This window comes from Trifolium pratense, linkage group LG6, assembly GCF_020283565.1.
Source record: "Trifolium pratense cultivar HEN17-A07 linkage group LG6, ARS_RC_1.1, whole genome shotgun sequence".
NCBI lineage: Eukaryota > Viridiplantae > Streptophyta > Magnoliopsida > Fabales > Fabaceae > Trifolium > Trifolium pratense.
Genome location: NC_060064.1, coordinates 10915221 through 10933520, shown reverse-complemented (window position 1 = coordinate 10933520; position 18300 = coordinate 10915221). Strand labels below are relative to the sequence as shown.

The following is an 18300-nucleotide window of genomic DNA, read 5'->3' as shown; positions in this document are numbered from 1 at the left end:
GATTCCTCCACTTGAAATTATATGCCCTAGGAAACTCACTTCTTTCATCCAAAATTCACACTTTGACAACTTGGCATACAACTTCTTCTCCTTCAAGACTTGCAAAACAATCCTCAAGTGCTCTTCGTGCTCTTCCTCGGATTTTGAGTAAATCAAAATGTCGTCGATGAACACCACCACGAATCTATCCAAAAATGAATGGAAAATTCGGTTCATATACTCCATGAAAACTCCAGGTGCATTGGTCACACCAAACGGCATAACTGAATACTCGTAGTGCCCATACCTCGTCCTAAATGCAGTCTTAGGTATGTCTTCCGTCTTCACTCTAATCTGATGGTATCCAGATCTCAAATCGATCTTACTAAACACACAAGCTCCAACTAGTTGATCCATCAAATCATCTATCCTCGGAAGTGGATATTTATTCTTGATCGTCACTTTGTTCAACTGACGATAGTCTATACATAATCTCATGCTTCCATCTTTCTTCTTCACAAGCAATACCGGCGCTCCCCATGGCGAAACACTCGGTCGAACAAACCTCTTCTCAAGCAGCTCTTCAAGTTGCTTCTTCAACTCATTCAACTCTGACGCTGACATTCGATACGGCGCCATCGATATCGGACTAGTTCCAGGTACTAGGTCGATAGAAAACTCTACCTCTCGCTTTGGAGGCACGTCAGATATATCATCCGGAAACACATCTGGGAATTCACAAACGATCGGTAACTCTTCTATCTTAACTCCTCCTTCGAGTTTCAATGATGCAAACATCATGAACATCTCGGCATGCTCTTTCAACGCTTCCGATACTTCCTTCCCGCTCATCAAATGCAAGTTCTCCTCCGGCTTCGGAAAAACAACGGCCTTCTCACGACAGTTGATATGAATCCGGTTAAAGATTAACCAATTCATACCAAAAATCACATCCATACCACTAAGTGGAATACATACTAAATCCATACCAAAGTGCCTATCAAAAATGGTTACGGGGCAGTTACGACATACTTGTCGAGTAATTACTGAACCATTAGCAGGAGTTTCTATTTCCATCCTACCCATCATATCCGTTAAAGGAATACTAAGACGCTTCGCACAATCCAAAGAAATAAAAGAATGCGTCGCTCCCGTATCTATAATCGCAATTAAAGGAGTGTCATAGATGAAACACGTACCTCTAATGAGATTGTCCTCAAGGCTAGCATCCTCTCCACTTAAAGCAAACACCTTGCCCATCACCTTCTTGGGCTTCTTGCAGATTATACTCTTGTGGCCCTCCTCACCACAGTTGAAACAAAAGACTCTTGTCCTACACACTTCAGTCTTGTGGCCTAACTTCCCACAATTCAAACACTTGTCCAATTTCTTCAGGCAATCATACGACATATGACCCCTCTCTCCACATTTGTAACAATTCCCATTCACCGGCCTCTTACCACCACTGGTATTACCCCTACTGCGGTTATCATAAGGTTTTCCGCGCTCTTGCCCTTTTCCTTTTCGGTCGTTCACAGCCTTGTAGTAGTTCACCTTAGCCATACCATCTTCATCACAGATCCTACTCTTGTTCACAAGGGTCGCAAAATCCCTTATCTGTGAAAATCCAATCATATGCTTAATGTCTGGACGTAGACCACTTTCAAACTTCACACACTTGTCGTTCTCCGCTTCCAAAGTGTTGTAATGCGGACTAAACGCACACAAGGTCTCAAACTTGACGGCATAGTCAGCTACCGTCATATTTCCCTGTTTCAGTTCCATGAATTCCACAACTTTCTTGTTCTTCACATCCACAGGAAAATACTTAACCAAAAATTCTCTTTTAAACATTGCCCAGGGTATAGCCATACCACCGGGTCCTAGCCTCAACTTGGCGTTCTTCCACCACACATTCGCTTCCTCACGCAACACATATGTCCCAAGGGTTGTCTTCCCTTCCTCGGAACAATCCATTGCTTCAAAAATTATTTCAAGTTCCTCCAGCCACTTGTGAGCTCCATCCGGGTTGTAACCTCCGGTAAATGTTGGCGGTTTCTGCTTCATGAACCTTTCCAACCTCATCTCTACCTCTCTTCCAGGTTGATGATCTCTAACCACAATGTTGGTGAGTGCGGCCAAAGCCTCCGCAATCTGAGCATTCGTTCTCGCAGCAGCCATGATTCCTGAACGAATCACAACTAGACGTTAGAAAGTACTAACAGTGTTCCCTACACATGCTCATACGGGGAAAAGAAAAGTCCTAATTGGTTCACACGAACCGACCTGCTCTGATACCACTATTGTAGCACCCTAACCCATACTACCCTTAAAAACGTAATTTTAAAAACTTTTCAACAAGTGTAAAGGCAGAGTGCCACGCGGTAATTAAAACACAAGCATACACATAGAGCATCATGAAATTTAACATGAAAAGCAACAGCGGATTCCAATCATATCAAGCATGCATATATATATATACATATATATATACATAAGCCATATTCATCCCTAAGGATGTCACTTATACAAGAACTAGCATAACAAAAAGGTAACACCGATATACGATGAAATCCAAGCGTAAACCCCGACTCGATGTTACATTACCAGAGCATTCACTAATTACAAACTCTAGTCAAAAGCTAGTACTAAGAGGAGTAATCTATTCTAAGTCTCCTCACCAAAAAGTACTCCAACACCACGCTAGAACAGCAGTCTAAACGTCGGCACGATCCTCAGCCTGAATATCTGAACCCCCAAAGGTCCAGCAATTAACACAAAGCAGAGAGTTAGAAAACATAATCGCATATCATACGAGCATAAGAAAGGTCTTGCACTTTCGAACTACATCATACATATTCTAACTCACGTCAAAACGTTGTATTAAACAGTTATCAATTAATAAAGTTTAGCACAGTTCAACCAGATAATGTCACATACCATTTATCAAATATATGCGCATTTACCCTAATGTATCTAATGCCAGTCATTCTATGTCATGCCATCCCTAGACACGACTAATGCATGTGGTACCAATTGCCTTTTACCCCTCATGGATAAGTTAAACAGTTTTACATCTTGCCGGATTGTTCGGAACTTACCAAACCTTCATATCCCTCATGGATAAGTTAAACAGTTTTATATCCTGCTGGATAGCAGCTCTAGATCTTATGGATTCATCTAATCCGATCCTCGGCTTCCTTATGGACTCAAAAATCCATTTAAATCTATTGGAACCCAAGTTTCCAATTTCAACATATATATATACATGAATGCATGTATGTTTACACATATCATCAATATGATATTTCTAGCTCGAAGCTACTCATTATGAATGCGGGAACACAATCCTAACACATTCACTTAACATTGCAAATTAATGCCAAAACATCACATTGCTCACTTTAAGCTACAACTTATTGCATACACGTTATCAATCATATAACGATTAACAATAAGCATTAACAGTATCAACATGTATCAACAATCATGTAAGGATACCCTTAAACCACGTTACAAGTGCCTAAAATACACTTACAACCCATAACAAAAGTTGCAGGTTCAGTACTGTTCGCTGAGCGAATCCAAAGCGAACATGTAGCGAACTCATTCGCTAAGCGAATCTCAATTCGCTGTAGCGAACTACATCAGAGGATTACAGGTACATGGCGAACAGGTAGCGAACTCATAGCGAACTTATTCGCTGTAGCGAACTCCTGTTCGCTAAGCGAACTACACCAGAAAGAAAATCTGTTCTTGAGTTATCTAAGGCGGTTTAACACTAAATCAACTCAAAAATTCATCCAAACATGTTATAAATTCATATAAACAGTCATTCCAAACATATATGGTATCAAGGAACATTAATCATCCCTTCCAAACATCCAAATACCTCTAATAATCAAAATCATGGCAATTACTTGAGTTTTAAGTAACTTTCTCAAACTTTCCAAAAATGATCCAAACACATACATATTCATCATGGAATCAAACTAGTGATTAACACATACAAAGTGATGATGAAAAACATCATACTCACATACAAAAGCTTAATCAAAGTCTAAAAGAAATTGAGTGGGAGAGTTCGGGAACGGAGACATAGACAATCTCCCCCCTCCTTGTCACTCAAGAATCATGAATTCTAATCTCTTACCTTAAGCAAAGATGATGATCCAAGCCTTCTCTTGCTCAAGCTTTCTCTTAGCCAAAACCCTAGCTCTTGCTCTATCTTCTACTCACTCAAACTCAAGAAAAATGAATTGTGAAACTATTCATAAGTTGGACTTGCTACTTATACTACTTCTCTAAAGTCATGGACCAAGCCCATTTGGCTTAGGCCCATATGGCCTCTCACGCCCCCTTCAAGCCCAAAACAAAGGTTTTCGCGTCTAATAACTTACGCTCGGCTAAATAATTATTCGTCGCTCACTAAAATAATAAAAGCCAATTAATAAATAAAATACATTTAATAAAATATACGAATACGAAAAATGGGTCGTTACAAGGAGGAAGAGCCAAAGGCGATTAAAAAGCCACTGGAATTGGAAGAACTTCCTCCTAAATGGAAGTATGTGTTTTTGGGTGGCGACTCTAGGAAACCCGTGATCATAAGTGATTTGCTCACTCCACTAGAAGAGAATGACTTGTTAAAAGAAGCGGAGAAAGTAAATGACGACCTAGGATGGGACTTGGATGATGTGGTTCCTATCTATTGTTTGCACAAGATGGCCAAAGAAGAAGAGCCCGATCCGGTTGTCAATCCTCAAAAGTCTTCCATTTCAACATTGAAAGCTTCGGTGAAGAAAGATTCTAAGAAATCTCCATCACGGTCTAGTAAGAAGGAAAGAACCAATTTGAAGACCAAAGAGAAGGACTTCAAGAAGTTTATGAAAGTGTTGAATCAGATTGAGATGGCTATACCTTTAGTTGAGGCATTGGAGCAAATGCCAAGTTATGCTAAGTTTTTGAAGGAGCTGCTTACAAAGAAAAGAAAACCGTTAGATGATGAAATGGTAAGGATGACGGAAGAGTGCAGCGCCCTCATCCAACGGAAGCTACCTCAGAAAAAGAAAGATCCGGGGAGTTTTACAATTCCATGCTCTATTGGAAATCTCACTATTGAAAAGGCTTTGTGTGATTTGGGTGCTAGCATAAATCTGATGCCGTTATCAATGATGAAGAAAATACCGGGAGCGGTAGCAAAGCCGACAAAGATGAGTCTCTCTTTGGCGGATAGATCGATTGTGCATCCGGAAGGGATTCTCCATGATGTATTGGTTAAGGTTGCTGGGTTTGTTTTTCCCGCAGATTTTGTGGTCTTGGACATAGAAGAAACTAGGGAGTGGGAGCCTTTACTCCTTGGTAGACCCTTCTTAGCAACTAGCCGTGCCCTAATCGATGTAGAGATGGGTGAACTCATGCTAAGGACCGATGATCAGCAGGTTACATTCATTGTCTTTGATAAGATGAAGTGTGATGATGGAGACCCACAATGCTTTAAAATCCAGGTTTATGATCATATTGTTAAGGATGCTCTTAAGTTACCTTGGAATGCACACTACTTGCCACATGGTGGCACTCTTTCTCCATAACCCTTAGGGGCATGGAACGTCAAGCATCGGGACGTTAAACAAGCGCTGGTTGGGAGGCAACCCAACGGTTTCTAATGTTTTAGTTTGTTTTGTTTTTGAAGTATGTAGGTAGGTATGCAGCAGAAGCAAGGACGGAAGAAAAACAGGGCAAAACATAGCTCAATTACGCCGGGGGCGTAGTACAATCACGCGCGGCGTGATCCTTCAGCACAGAGGAAGGAGGTTTTTTTGATTACATTACGCGCGGCGTGGTGGTGCATCACGCGCTGCGTGAAGCCTGGAGAAAGATGGACTCTCTGACTAGTGATTACGCGCCGCGTGATGGTCATCACGCGCGGCATGACCTTTATGAAGAAGTTCTTGACCGTTACAATTGGTACTACGTGCAGCGTAGAAAGGGTCACGCGCGGCGTGGCTACACAGGAAAGCGTGTAAAATTTGAATTTCTTCATCTTCTCAACCATTCCATCAATCCCATCATCAATCCACACGCCCTCTCACGCGAAAAACTCCATTGTTAACCCATTTTCATCCTTCAAACCTCTCCAATTTCATTTCTAATCACCTTCAATCATCCCATTCCTTCACTTTCACATACCACCCATATCACCCACTCCAATTCCACTTCCAATCTCTCATTTCACCACTTTCCCAAATTAACCCATTTCAATCTGCATAATTTCACCATGTTGACACGGCTAACCGGAAAGGGGAAGAAGAAGAGTGATGCTAATCCAACACAAGAGCCTCCGAAGAAACCAAGGACGAAGATGAGTGCAAGCAAGGGCCAATCTTCGCGGTCCGCTCAAGCATCTCCTCCTCGCCGGAGCAATGTTACCCGGCCACAAGTTCATCCTCACTTCATCAGTGAAGTTCATGAGAAAAGTTGATGCTGATTGGGAGGCACATCAGGCGAGGGAGCTGACTTCATTCCAGGCCAGACAAGTTTACAATTCGGGTCTGAGAACTTCTGAGTTGGCTGAGATCGAGAGGCGCCGCCGGGTTGAGCAGGATGAGGCAGCTGCTATGGAAAGGGAGATGCTGGATGTGGACGGGCTGAATCTGAACTTGAATAGCCCTTTCACAAACTACTTCACTGGCCTGCCGGATGACACCGTTTGACGTCCTTGGTTCTGATTCTCTGCTGCTGCTACTTTACTACTCTATCTCTACCTTTTACTTTCGTCTACTTTACTGTTGTTGGTTTGTAATAATAATTTGATGTTGCTTGGATTTGGCTGGATGTACTATTTTAACCTTGAAATTTGAACTTTGCCTTGGTTGATTGTGGAATGGTTTTTACTTTTAGAGTTTGTTTCAATACTTTGGCATGTTCCTTCTAGTTACTTGAGTATCAATTGCTTGATTTTCTCCGTGTGTGATATGTGAAACCTGCAGTGCAATAGCTTGTTGCACTCATGTGATCAAGAGGCAAAGGAAGGGAACGCACACTTTTTGACCGGTTCTTTGATTCGACCCAACCGAGAGGTATTGAGCCTGTAAGACCTCGAATTTCCACAAGCTTATTTACGTATTTTATCGTTTAAATATATGTTATTAATCATTAAAAATAATTATGTGCTTGGTGAAATTATATGTTGTTGAGTCTTGGCGCAAGTTGATTGATGTTTGTTTGGTTGAAGTATGAACAGATATGTGTCTTTTTGACCCCTTTGCGTTTTGAATTGGTTTTTATGGCCAACATGAGAGCTGAGCCGCGCGCAGAACACTGTTCACAGGGTGGCTTTTGGTTGACTTTTTATGGTTTTTGCACCCGGAGCCCTTTTTGCTTGGTTTTTCGCGTAGGTTTCGATTTCGAGAGTCGTTTGTTGTTGAGAGTCTTACCTTGTATCGTAGGTTGGTTTGGGAACCTTGAGTTTTGGTAGGTTGGATTCGAGTTTCGTTTAGTTAGTTCGAGTATCGTCGATTAACAACATTATTTGCTGAGATCGTGTCTGTTTCTCGCTCGAGTGTCAGAATTGTTTGGGGTTTGTTTTGTTGGTCTTCTTTTGAGAGAGCGAACGTTCCTGTGTTTTTAGAATTTCATTTTTCACGTTAACCTATTTTCTTATAAAACGATCTAAAATTTGTCCGACGTTCCGAAATCTTTCGAACTCGGAATTCTTTTAAAATTTAACCCGAAGTTTTATATATCGGCGTGAGTTAGGAAATGTCTTTAAAATATTTTTAAGAGTTAGGGTTGAGAATCACAGTCGAGGAAAAATATTTCGAGTAACTTTTCGTAAACCATTTTTAACGGACATTTAAATTCTTAATTTTCTTATTTCGCGACTTTTGTCCGTGAGCGTAACGCGACTCGTCTGTGGAGGGTTTTAATTTCTAAACTTTATGAGAATATCTTTGTCACAAAAGTAAAAGATCTAATGGTGAGGATTCAATTTGCTTTTTGATCCAATGGCTAGGGAATGCCTAGGCTTTACTTGTGAAGGAAGGTCACATTGCTTTTGTACTTAGCCAAAATCAAAAGATCACATTTCTTTCTCCTTTCTTCTTCCCTTGCCGTGGCTTCTCCTCTCTTAAACCCCATCTTCATAAATTTTTCCTTTCCACCATTTTCATTAAAGATCAAGCTTGCTTTCCATTAGTTCTTTGCTAGCTTATTTCCTTCTTGAGGTATATCATTCTTTCTCTTCATTTCACTAGTTTTTCTCATGATTTTTTCTTAACTCTAAACTCTATGAAAAATTTCTTAACTTGTGAAAAAGAGTTTTAATCCATGGAAAAGCTTCATTGTTGTTAAACTAACATGGATTAGGCTTTGTTTCTCTTGATTCCTTTAGCTATTGAATTTTTCATGGATTTCTCTCTAGTCTAGGGTTTTCGAAAATTCTCTTGATCAATGAGTAGTCTAATGACATTTTGTGCATAGGAGAGAAGTGTTTAGAATGTGTTTGTGAGCTAGAAAACATTGTCAAAAATCATTTGTGAGAAAAATAAAATTTTTGTCATAAAACACTTAGTGAATTTTATGAAAATTTCATGAATTTTGGGTGTGTTTGGAAAATGTTTTGGGTATGCAAGAAAATTATCTTAAGAGCTAGGTGATCAAGGCTATGGTTTTAAAAATGAAAATTTGTGGGAGAATGCCTTGATTTCTCAATTCTGGACAAACTGTGCAGGGGCATTTTCGTCCATTTAAAATTGTTCCAGTTCCAAAAAAAACTTAACCATTTGATCCGTCTTTTCGAGACGAAGAGTTTGGCGTATGGTTCGTCTCGATTGGACAAGAATTGAATGTGTTATGGTCATTTTAGTTTGAAAACTATTTGGTCGAAAATTGTGTTTAAAAGAGTTTTACTTGAATTGGTGATCAATTAGGGAGGTCTCGAAAACACTATCCGAGAGTGTTAGAACGTATCCTTAGAACCCCTTTCGATTGTGTAGAATAGGTTCGTTCCTTTGGTTTTGTCGGAGAGTGACTTATGGTATTATGTGTATTATTTTAGGAAACGAGTAACGGTGTTTAATTGCGCGTTCGATTGTGTGATTGGAAACTTTTGCCGAGGTAAGGGCATCTTCTATCCATGACTTTAAATCATGTCAAAAGCCATGAAATATTTGATGTTTGAATTTGTTTGAAATGCATGTGAAATGTATTCATTTTTGGATGGTTTGTAGGGTTGCATTAGCATATGATGTGAAGTTATATGTTCATGCATTCATTGGTAGACATGTGCGTACAGTGAATGGCGTTACTAAATGTCTTTTGTATTTTTGAGTATTAGACTCGTAACGCACAGTGAATGACGTTACACAAGAGTCTCTTATCTATTTATTTTAGTAAGCTTGTGATGTACAGTGAATGGCATTACTAGAATGTTTACGACTCCCTGCGGTGAGGTTAATTTCCGGAAATCATGCATGTGACGTACAGTGAATGGCGTCACGGTGACGTACAGTGAATGGCGTCCCAGTGGTGCACAGTGAATGACACCACCATTCATTAGAGTTTTGCATTAGGCTATGTGCGCATTTTATTTATTATGCTTGTGTGCGACTTTGTGGTAATTGCCTAATATTTGTATACATGTTAATTGCTCAATACTTGAATTTATGTTAAATGCTATTTGCCTATTTGTTACTGTTGGTGACCCTTACTTTTGCATGTATACATCGTGGGCTCCTCCCACCCCTAGATGACATTCATGAGCGTGGTGCCGTCGGCCACGAGGATGAGATTGATTTGGAGCGCTTTTAGGATTGTGGTGTTTGTGATGAGACGTTCTCCACCACGTCCATATGATCAGACCTAGAGTCTTAGTTCATTTTGCTTACGTATCTAGTTTATTTTGAGATGTAGTACTTTGACAGACTATTATACTTATGGTGCCTTAGTGGCCTTGCGATACATTAGGTTCATGTAACCGTCTTTGTGGTTCGTGAACTAATTGTATCCCTTTTGATATGTATATTATTCACGTGAACACTTGCTTCTCGTAAGCCCTATATATATATATATATGATGGTTGGTTGTATATTATATTTTGTCTTGTGTAATTTAATTTCTTGAGCCGATTTCGAGTTACGCGCACTCTGATAAATTTTTAAAAGGCGTGTTTTATTTCGAAAAAAAAAATATGCCCTTGTTTGCTTCCGCATTGTTTTTATTTGAAAAATCGGGCTGTAACATTTTTGGTATCAGAGCTCAGGTTATTAGATTATCAAACAGGGAAAGTGTTCACATGAATAGATAGTCTGGAGTCGGTCGGTCTAGAGTTAGAGTTGTGTCAGTTTCGTGAGTGTTAGAGTGTCTCCTTGATTTAGTCGTGTCTTTCACCAAACATAGACTTATATATTTAACGTTTGATTTTCTTGGACGTGGAACTCTGTGGAATTGGAAAAGGAGTAAATTAACAATTTGGTTGTCTTACCATTACGTTATTCTGGATTGTGCTCGTAAGTTAGCGTTCTTTCCCGAGCCGGGAGTTGCTAAATATTTGTCTGCTAATAGGCTTGTAGTGTCTTTGAATAATGGAGAGACTGAGTTTGTGTCACTTGCTAGTATGGAAGTAAGTTCGGAAATTCTTGTGGGAGAAGTGCGTGTGGTCCAACAATTTCAGGATGTTTTTCCATCAGAGATTCCGGGTTTTCCACCAGTCAGAGAAGTGGAGTTCTTTATTGATTTGCATCCGGGTACCGAACCAATTTCTGAGTCTCCTTATCGTATGGCTCCAGCTGAGTTAGTAGAGTTGAAAAGTCAGATTGAGGACTTGTTGCAGAAAGGTTTTATTAGGCCGAGTGTGTCTCCGTGGGGAGCACCGGTTTTGTTGGTTAAGAAGAAGGACGGGAAGTCAAGGTTGTGTGTGGATTATCGGAAGTTGAACAAAGTGACCATTAAGAATCGTTACCCTTTGCCTCGAATTGACGATTTAATGGATCAATTGAAAGATGCATCGGTGTTTTCCAAGATTGACTTGAAGTCGGGTTACCACCAGATAAGAGTGAGGAATGAAGATATTCAGAAAACGGCTTTTCGTACGCGTTATGGACATTATGAGTATTTGGTAATGCCATTTGGAGTGACGAATGCACCTGCAATTTTTATGGATTATATGAATAGAGTATTTCATCCGTTCTTGGACAAGTTCGTGGTGGTGTTTATTGATGATATACTTGTGTACTCGAGGAGTGAAGAAGAGCATGAAGAGCATCTTCGGTTGGTTTTGCAAGTTTTACGCGACCGTGAGTTGTATGCTAATCCGTCAAAGTGTGAATTTTGGATGGAAAAAGTAAATTTTCTTGGTCATGTTATATCTAAAGAGGGTATAGCTGTGGATCCGGCTAAGATTGATACTGTGCTTTCATGGAAACAACCCGAAACTGTTACTGAAGTGAGGAGTTTTGTTGGTCTTGCGGGTTATTATCGGAGATTTATCGAGGGTTTTGCAAAGATTGTGGCACCTATGACGCAACTTACTAGAAAAGATCAACCTTTTGCTTGGACTGATAAATGTGAATCTAGTTTTCAGTTGTTGAAAGAGCGTTTGACTACATCACCAGTGTTGATTTTACCACAGTCGGACGAACCGTATGAAGTGTATTGTGATGCGTCGCATCAAGGGCTTGGTTGTGTGTTGATGCAACATAGGAAAGCGGTGGCTTATGCATCGCGTCAGTTGAAAGTGCATGAGAAGAACTACCCCACTCATGATTTGGAATTGGCTGCGGTGGTTTTTGCTTTGAAGATCTGGAGGCACTATCTGTATGGTTGTACTTTTGTGGTGTTCAGTGATCATAAAAGTCTGAGGTATCTGTTTGATCAGAAAGAATTGAATATGCGACAGAGACGTTGGATGGAAACGCTTAAGGATTTTGACTTTACTTTGGAGTATCACCCCGGGAAGGCTAATGTGGTGGCAGATGCCTTGAGTAGAAAGAGTGTATCGGCGTGTTCAGCTGTAATGGCAAGTCAACAAGAGTTACTAGAGAAGTTTCGAGATTTGCACCTTTCGGTTAAGTTTGCACCTGGAGTTCTAAAGTTCGGTATGATTACAATTTCAAGTGGATTTTTGGAAGAGATTGCAAATTGTCAAGATGACAAGTTGCTTATGGCGAAGAGAGATTTGATAGTACGAGGAACGACCACAGAATTTAAAGTAGGGCCGGATAATATTCTGAGATGTAATGGGCGAGTTTGTGTGCCAGATGTTAATAATTTGAGAAATACCGTTTTGGAAGAGGCTCACAAGAGTAAGTTAAGTATTCACCCTGGAGCTACCAAGATGTATCAGGATCTGAGGAAAGATTTTTGGTGGCCGAGTATGAAAAGGAATGTTGCGGAGTATGTGGCATCGTGTTTGACGTGTCAGAAAGCGAAGGTGGAACATCAGAAACCTGCTGGGTTGTTACACTCATTGGATATTCCGGAATGGAAGTGGGACAGTATTTCAATGGACTTTGTCACGGGTTTGCCTAAGACAAAGAAAAAGAAAGATTCGATTTGGGTGATAGTGGATCGTTTGACGAAATCCGCTCATTTTCTAGCTGTCAAGATTACAGATACTACGGAGAAGTTAACTGACCTCTACATTGCAGAGATTGTGAAATTACATGGAATACCTTCGAGTATTGTTTCGGATAGAGACCCAAAGTTTACTTCACATTTTTGGACAACACTTCATGAAGCGTTGGGAACTAAGTTAAGATTGAGTTCGGCTTATCATCCACAAACAGATGGTCAAACAGAGAGAACTAATCAGTCATTGGAGGACTTATTAAGAGCTTGTGTGTTGGATGAACGAGGAAGTTGGGACGACGTGCTACCATTGATAGAATTTACCTACAACAACAGTTATCATTCGAGCATTGGTATGGCTCCTTATGAGGCACTTTATGGGAGGAGATGTCAGACACCGTTATGTTGGTATCAAGGTGGAGAAAGTATGATATTAGGACCTGAGATGGTGCAACAGACAACGGATAAAGTGAGGCAAATCCAAGCGAGGTTGAAAGTTTCTCAGGATCGCCAGAAAAGTTATACGGATAAACGTCGTAGACCTTTGGAATTTGAAGCGGGAGAGCATGTTTTTCTTCGAGTTACACCTACCACGGGCGTGGGGAGAGCTTTGAAAGCAAAGAAGTTAACACCAAAGTTTATTGGACCGTATCAGATTACGGAGAGAATAGGAAAAGTGGCCTACCGTATTGCTTTACCACCGGTTTTATCAAGGATTCATGACGTGTTTCATGTGTCGCAATTGAGGAAATATATTTCGGACCCTTCACATGTTATCACACCAGACGATATTCAACTTAAGGAAAATTTGTCGTTTGAGGTTCCACCAATTAAGATTGCGGATAGAAAGATGAAGAGTTTGAGGACGAAAGAGATACCGTTAGTCAAAGTTATTTGGAACGAGGTTACCGGAGATGCGACTTGGGAGCTTGAGAGCAAAATAAAGGAGCAATATCCGGGATTATTTATCGACGTTTGAGTTTCGAGGACGAAACTTCTTTTTTGTTGCGGAGTAATGTAAGACCTCGAATTTCCACAAGCTTATTTACGTATTTTATCGTTTAAATATATGTTATTAATCGTTAAAAATAATTATGTGCTTGGTGAAATTATATGTTGTTGAGTCTTGGCGCAAGTTGATTTATGTTTGTTTGGTTGAAGTATGAACAGATATGTGTCTTTTTGACCCCTTTGCGTTTTGAATTGGTTTTTATGGCCAACATGAGAGCTGAGCCGCGCGCAGAACACTGTTCACAGGGTGGCTTTTGGTTGACTTTTTATGGTTTTTGCACCCGGAGCCCTTTTTGCTTGGTTTTTCGCGTAGGTTTCGATTTCGAGAGTCGTTTGTTGTTGAGAGTCTTACCTTGTATCGTAGGTTGGTTTGGGAACCTTGAGTTTTGGTAGGTTGGATTCGAGTTTCGTTTAGTTAGTTCGAGTATCGTCGATTAACGACATTATTTGCTGAGATCGTGTCTGTTTCTCGCTCGAGTTTCAGAATTGTTTGGGGTTTGTTTTGTTGGTCTTCTTTTGAGAGAGCGAACGTTCCTGTGTTTTTAGAATTTCATTTTTCGCGTTAACCTATTTTCTTATAAAACGATCTAAAATTTGTCCGACGTTCCGAAATCTTTCGAACTCGGAATTCTTTTAAAATTTAACCCGAAGTTTTATATATCGGCGTGAGTTAGGAAATGTCTTTAAAATATTTTTAAGAGTTAGGGTTCAGAATCACAGTCGAGGAAAAATATTTCGAGTAACTTTTCGTAAACCATTTTTAACGGACATTTAAATTCTTAATTTTCTTATTTCGCGACTTTTGTCCGTGAGCGTAACGCGACTCGTCTTTGGAGGGTTTTAATTTCTAAACTTTATGAGAATATCTTTGTCACAAAAGTAAAAGATCTAATGGTGAGGATTCAATTTGCTTTTTGATCCAATGGCTAGGGAATGCCTAGGCTTTACTTGTGAAGGAAGGTCACATTGCTTTTGTACTTAGCCAAAATCAAAAGATCACATTTCTTTCTCCTTTCTTCTTCTCTTGCCGTGGCTTCTCCTCTCTTAAACCCCATCTTCATAAATTTTTCCTTTCCACCATTTTCATTAAAGATCAAGCTTGCTTTCCATTAGTTCTTTGCTAGCTTATTTCCTTCTTGAGGTATATCATTCTTTCTCTTCATTTCACTAGTTTTTCTCATGATTTTTTCTTAACTCTAAACTCTATGAAAAATTTCTTAACTTGTGAAAAAGAGTTTTAATCCATGGAAAAGCTTCATTGTTGTTAAACTAACATGGATTAGGCTTTGTTTCTCTTGATTCCTTTAGCTATTGAATTTTTCATGGATTTCTCTCTAGTCTAGGGTTTTCGAAAATTCTCTTGATCAATGAGTAGTCTAATGACATTTTGTGCATAGGAGAGAAGTGTTTAGAATGTGTTTGTGAGCTAGAAAACATTGTCAAAAATCATTTGTGAGAAAAATAAAATTTTTGTCATAAAACACTTAGTGGATTTTATGAAAATTTCATGAATTTTGGGTGTGTTTGGAAAATGTTTTGGGTATGCAAGAAAATTATCTTAAGAGCTAGGTGATCAAGGCTATGGTTTTAAAAATGAAAATTTGTGGGAGAATGCCTTGATTTCTCAATTCTGGACAAACTGTGCAGGGGCATTTTCGTCCATTTAAAATTGTTCCAGTTCCAAAAAAAACTTAACCATTTGATCCGTCTTTTCGAGACGAAGAGTTTGGCGTATGGTTCGTCTCGATTGGACAAGAATTGAATGTGTTATGGTCATTTTAGTTTGAAAACTATTTGGTCGAAAATTGTGTTTAAAAGAGTTTTACTTGAATTGGTGATCAATTAGGGAGGTCTCGAAAACACTATCCGAGAGTGTTAGAACGTATCCTTAGAACCCCTTTCGATTGTGTAGAATAGGTTCGTTCCTTTGGTTTTGTCGGAGAGTGACTTATGGTATTATGTGTATTATTTTAGGAAACGAGTAACGGTGTTTAATTGCGCGTTCGATTGTGTGATTGGAAACTTTTGCCGAGGTAAGGGCATCTTCTATCCATGACTTTAAATCATGTCAAAAGCCATGAAATATTTGATGTTTGAATTTGTTTGAAATGCATGTGAAATGTATTCATTTTTGGATGGTTTGTAGGGTTGCATTAGCATATGATGTGAAGTTATATGTTCATGCATTCATTGGTAGACATGTGCGTACAGTGAATGGCGTTACTAAATGTCTTTTGTATTTTTGAGTATTAGACTCGTAACGCACAGTGAATGACGTTACACAAGAGTCTCTTATCTATTTATTTTAGTAAGCTTGTGATGTATAGTGAATGGCATTACTAGAATGTTTACGACTCCCTGCGGTGAGGTTAATTTCCGGAAATCATGCATGTGACGTACAGTGAATGGCGTCACGGTGACGTACAGTGAATGGCGTCCCAGTGGTGCACAGTGAATGACACCACCATTCATTAGAGTTTTGCATTAGGCTATGTGCGCATTTTATTTATTATGCTTGTGTGCGACTTTGTGGTAATTGCCTAATATTTGTATACATGTTAATTGCTCAATACTTGAATTTATGTTAAATGCTATTTGCCTATTTGTTACTGTTGGTGACCCTTACTTTTGCATGTATACATCGCGGGCTCCTCCCACCCCTAGATGACATTCATGAGCGTGGTGCCGTCGGCCACGAGGATGAGATTGATTTGGAGCGCTTTTAGGATTGTGGTGTTTGTGATGAGACGTTCTCCACCACGTCCATATGATCAGACCTAGAGTCTTAGTTCATTTTGCTTACGTATCTAGTTTATTTTGAGATGTAGTACTTTGACAGACTATTATACTTATGGTGCCTTAGTGGCCTTGCGATACATTAGGTTCACGTAACCGTCTTTGTGGTTCGTGAACTAATTGTATCCCTTTTGATATGTATATTATTCAGGTGAACACTTGCTTCTCGTAAGCCCTATATATATATATATGATGGTTGGTTGTATATTATATTTTGTCTTGTGTAATTTAATTTCTTGAGCCGATTTCGAGTTACGCGCACTCTGATAAATTTTTAAAAGGCGTGTTTTATTTCGAAAAAAAAAATATGCCCTTGTTTGCTTCCGCATTGTTTTTATTTGAAAAATCGGGCTGTAACAGAGCCAAACACTCCTTTTCCTTCTATGTGTGATATCCACTCATGTATTGTCTCTCGATTTTGCTTGTCGTCTTTTTATTTGATTGGTACTTTTGTAGCACACACGAGGCATGTTCCTTGGTCCCTTTGAGCCTTTCTATCCACCCTTACATATAATTATCCTTTGCTTAACCAATTTGAGCTGAAAAAGAAAATGTTATCCCAAAATTTTTCTACTACAAATTTGATCTAACTCCAAGTTTTTCTACTACTTATCACAAAATGTCACCATCCACCCTAGCCAAGCCACGTTATAACCCTAAAAGACCTCTAATGTGTGTGCACAAAGTGAACCGAATAAATTCTTAGACTACTTGCAAAGTTATTGTTGACTTGCATTGATGTGTTGATTTGAGTGAATTACCAAAACTGAAGAGTGTATGTGAGTAGTGTGATGAAATCATAGAGCCTTGGTCGAAAAGTGTGAACTACTTGAAAATGTCTTGCGGGAACGATTGTGCAATTGAGCGATGTTGCAGGTGGATCATTGATCATCAGGTGATTCTCACGTATGTATGATTCGAGTGAATTTAAGGAAAATGTTGGCGTTGTATGGTTGGCCTCATTTTGCTAAAACATGTGAGTCCTCTTGATGTGGAACTACACGCTTCCACCATCCAGTATAAGCAAGATGTTCGGTACAATGCTTCAACATTGGATACCACATCCAGTAGGCCGGGCCTGTGTATGTTGAGATCTCGCGCCTAAGTTCTAAATATGGAATCCACAATAAATGGTCGTTTGTGATAAGGAGCGTTGTCACGCATAATTATTAATGGATCTCGTGATCAAGTGTTGCTTGTTAATCAGATCTTCAAGTTAAGGAAACAAAACATTTGAATTAAAGATTATTTCTTGAAAGGAACCATTAATCATGCTGAGCTATTGAAGCCTAATTGAAGACCTAGCCTGAGCTCGTGAAGGTTATTTAAAGAATGTTGACTCCATTGTTCAAATCACTGAAACCAGAATTGAGTCTTACAAAGCGTGAGTTTAGGTTTTAGTATTGTGTTTATTGTGTTCTAAGTCTTGTGTTGATTTACCACTAGACTAGGAACTGTGTGCTTTTGCATTGTAATATCTCTGGAGCTTCTAAGCAAGGAGATAGTGTGTGTGAACCATTCCTAAGCTTTGAAGTACGGAATTGGTGTGTGTTTTATGAAGTGTGTCTTCACCTATTGAATCTAGAAGTGTACGATCACAGTGGCTGTGATTAAGAGGAGGTGAGCGGAGGTTCTCATACCTAGGTGTGTCTTAGGTAGGATATAGCACGGGTGGTGATTAGGTGAGAAGTCATAAACGGGAGGTTTATTGAGGGCTTCAAACTAATACTATCATAGTGGATTCACTCCTGGATTGGTATCCCCCAGAGTAGGCTTATGCTGAACTGGGTTAACAAATCACTGTGTTAATTTACTTTCAGTTTGTTTAGTTTATTATTCCTTGTGTATGCGCTGTTAGATGTTGGATCATTGATTCACGCATTAAAAGTATACTATAGTGGTGAAGCGTTGAATACAACATCTTAATTCTAGTGTGCCAGAATTTCA

General features: G+C 39.5%; 2 long non-coding RNA genes across 2 annotated transcripts; both read left to right on the top strand.

The window, feature by feature from the left end:
- Window positions 1–8080: 8080 nt before the first annotated feature.
- On the top strand, window positions 8081–9941 carry LOC123890037. The gene is made up of 3 exons (XR_006802689.1): window positions 8081–8204; window positions 9038–9096; window positions 9728–9941. It is a non-coding gene; the product is annotated as an uncharacterized LOC123890037 (long non-coding RNA).
- A 4626-nt stretch (window positions 9942–14567) lies between these two features.
- LOC123890038 lies at window positions 14568–16543 on the top strand. The gene is made up of 3 exons (XR_006802690.1): window positions 14568–14698; window positions 15532–15590; window positions 16222–16543. It is a non-coding gene; the product is annotated as an uncharacterized LOC123890038 (long non-coding RNA).
- The last annotated feature ends 1757 nt before the right edge of the window (window positions 16544–18300 follow it).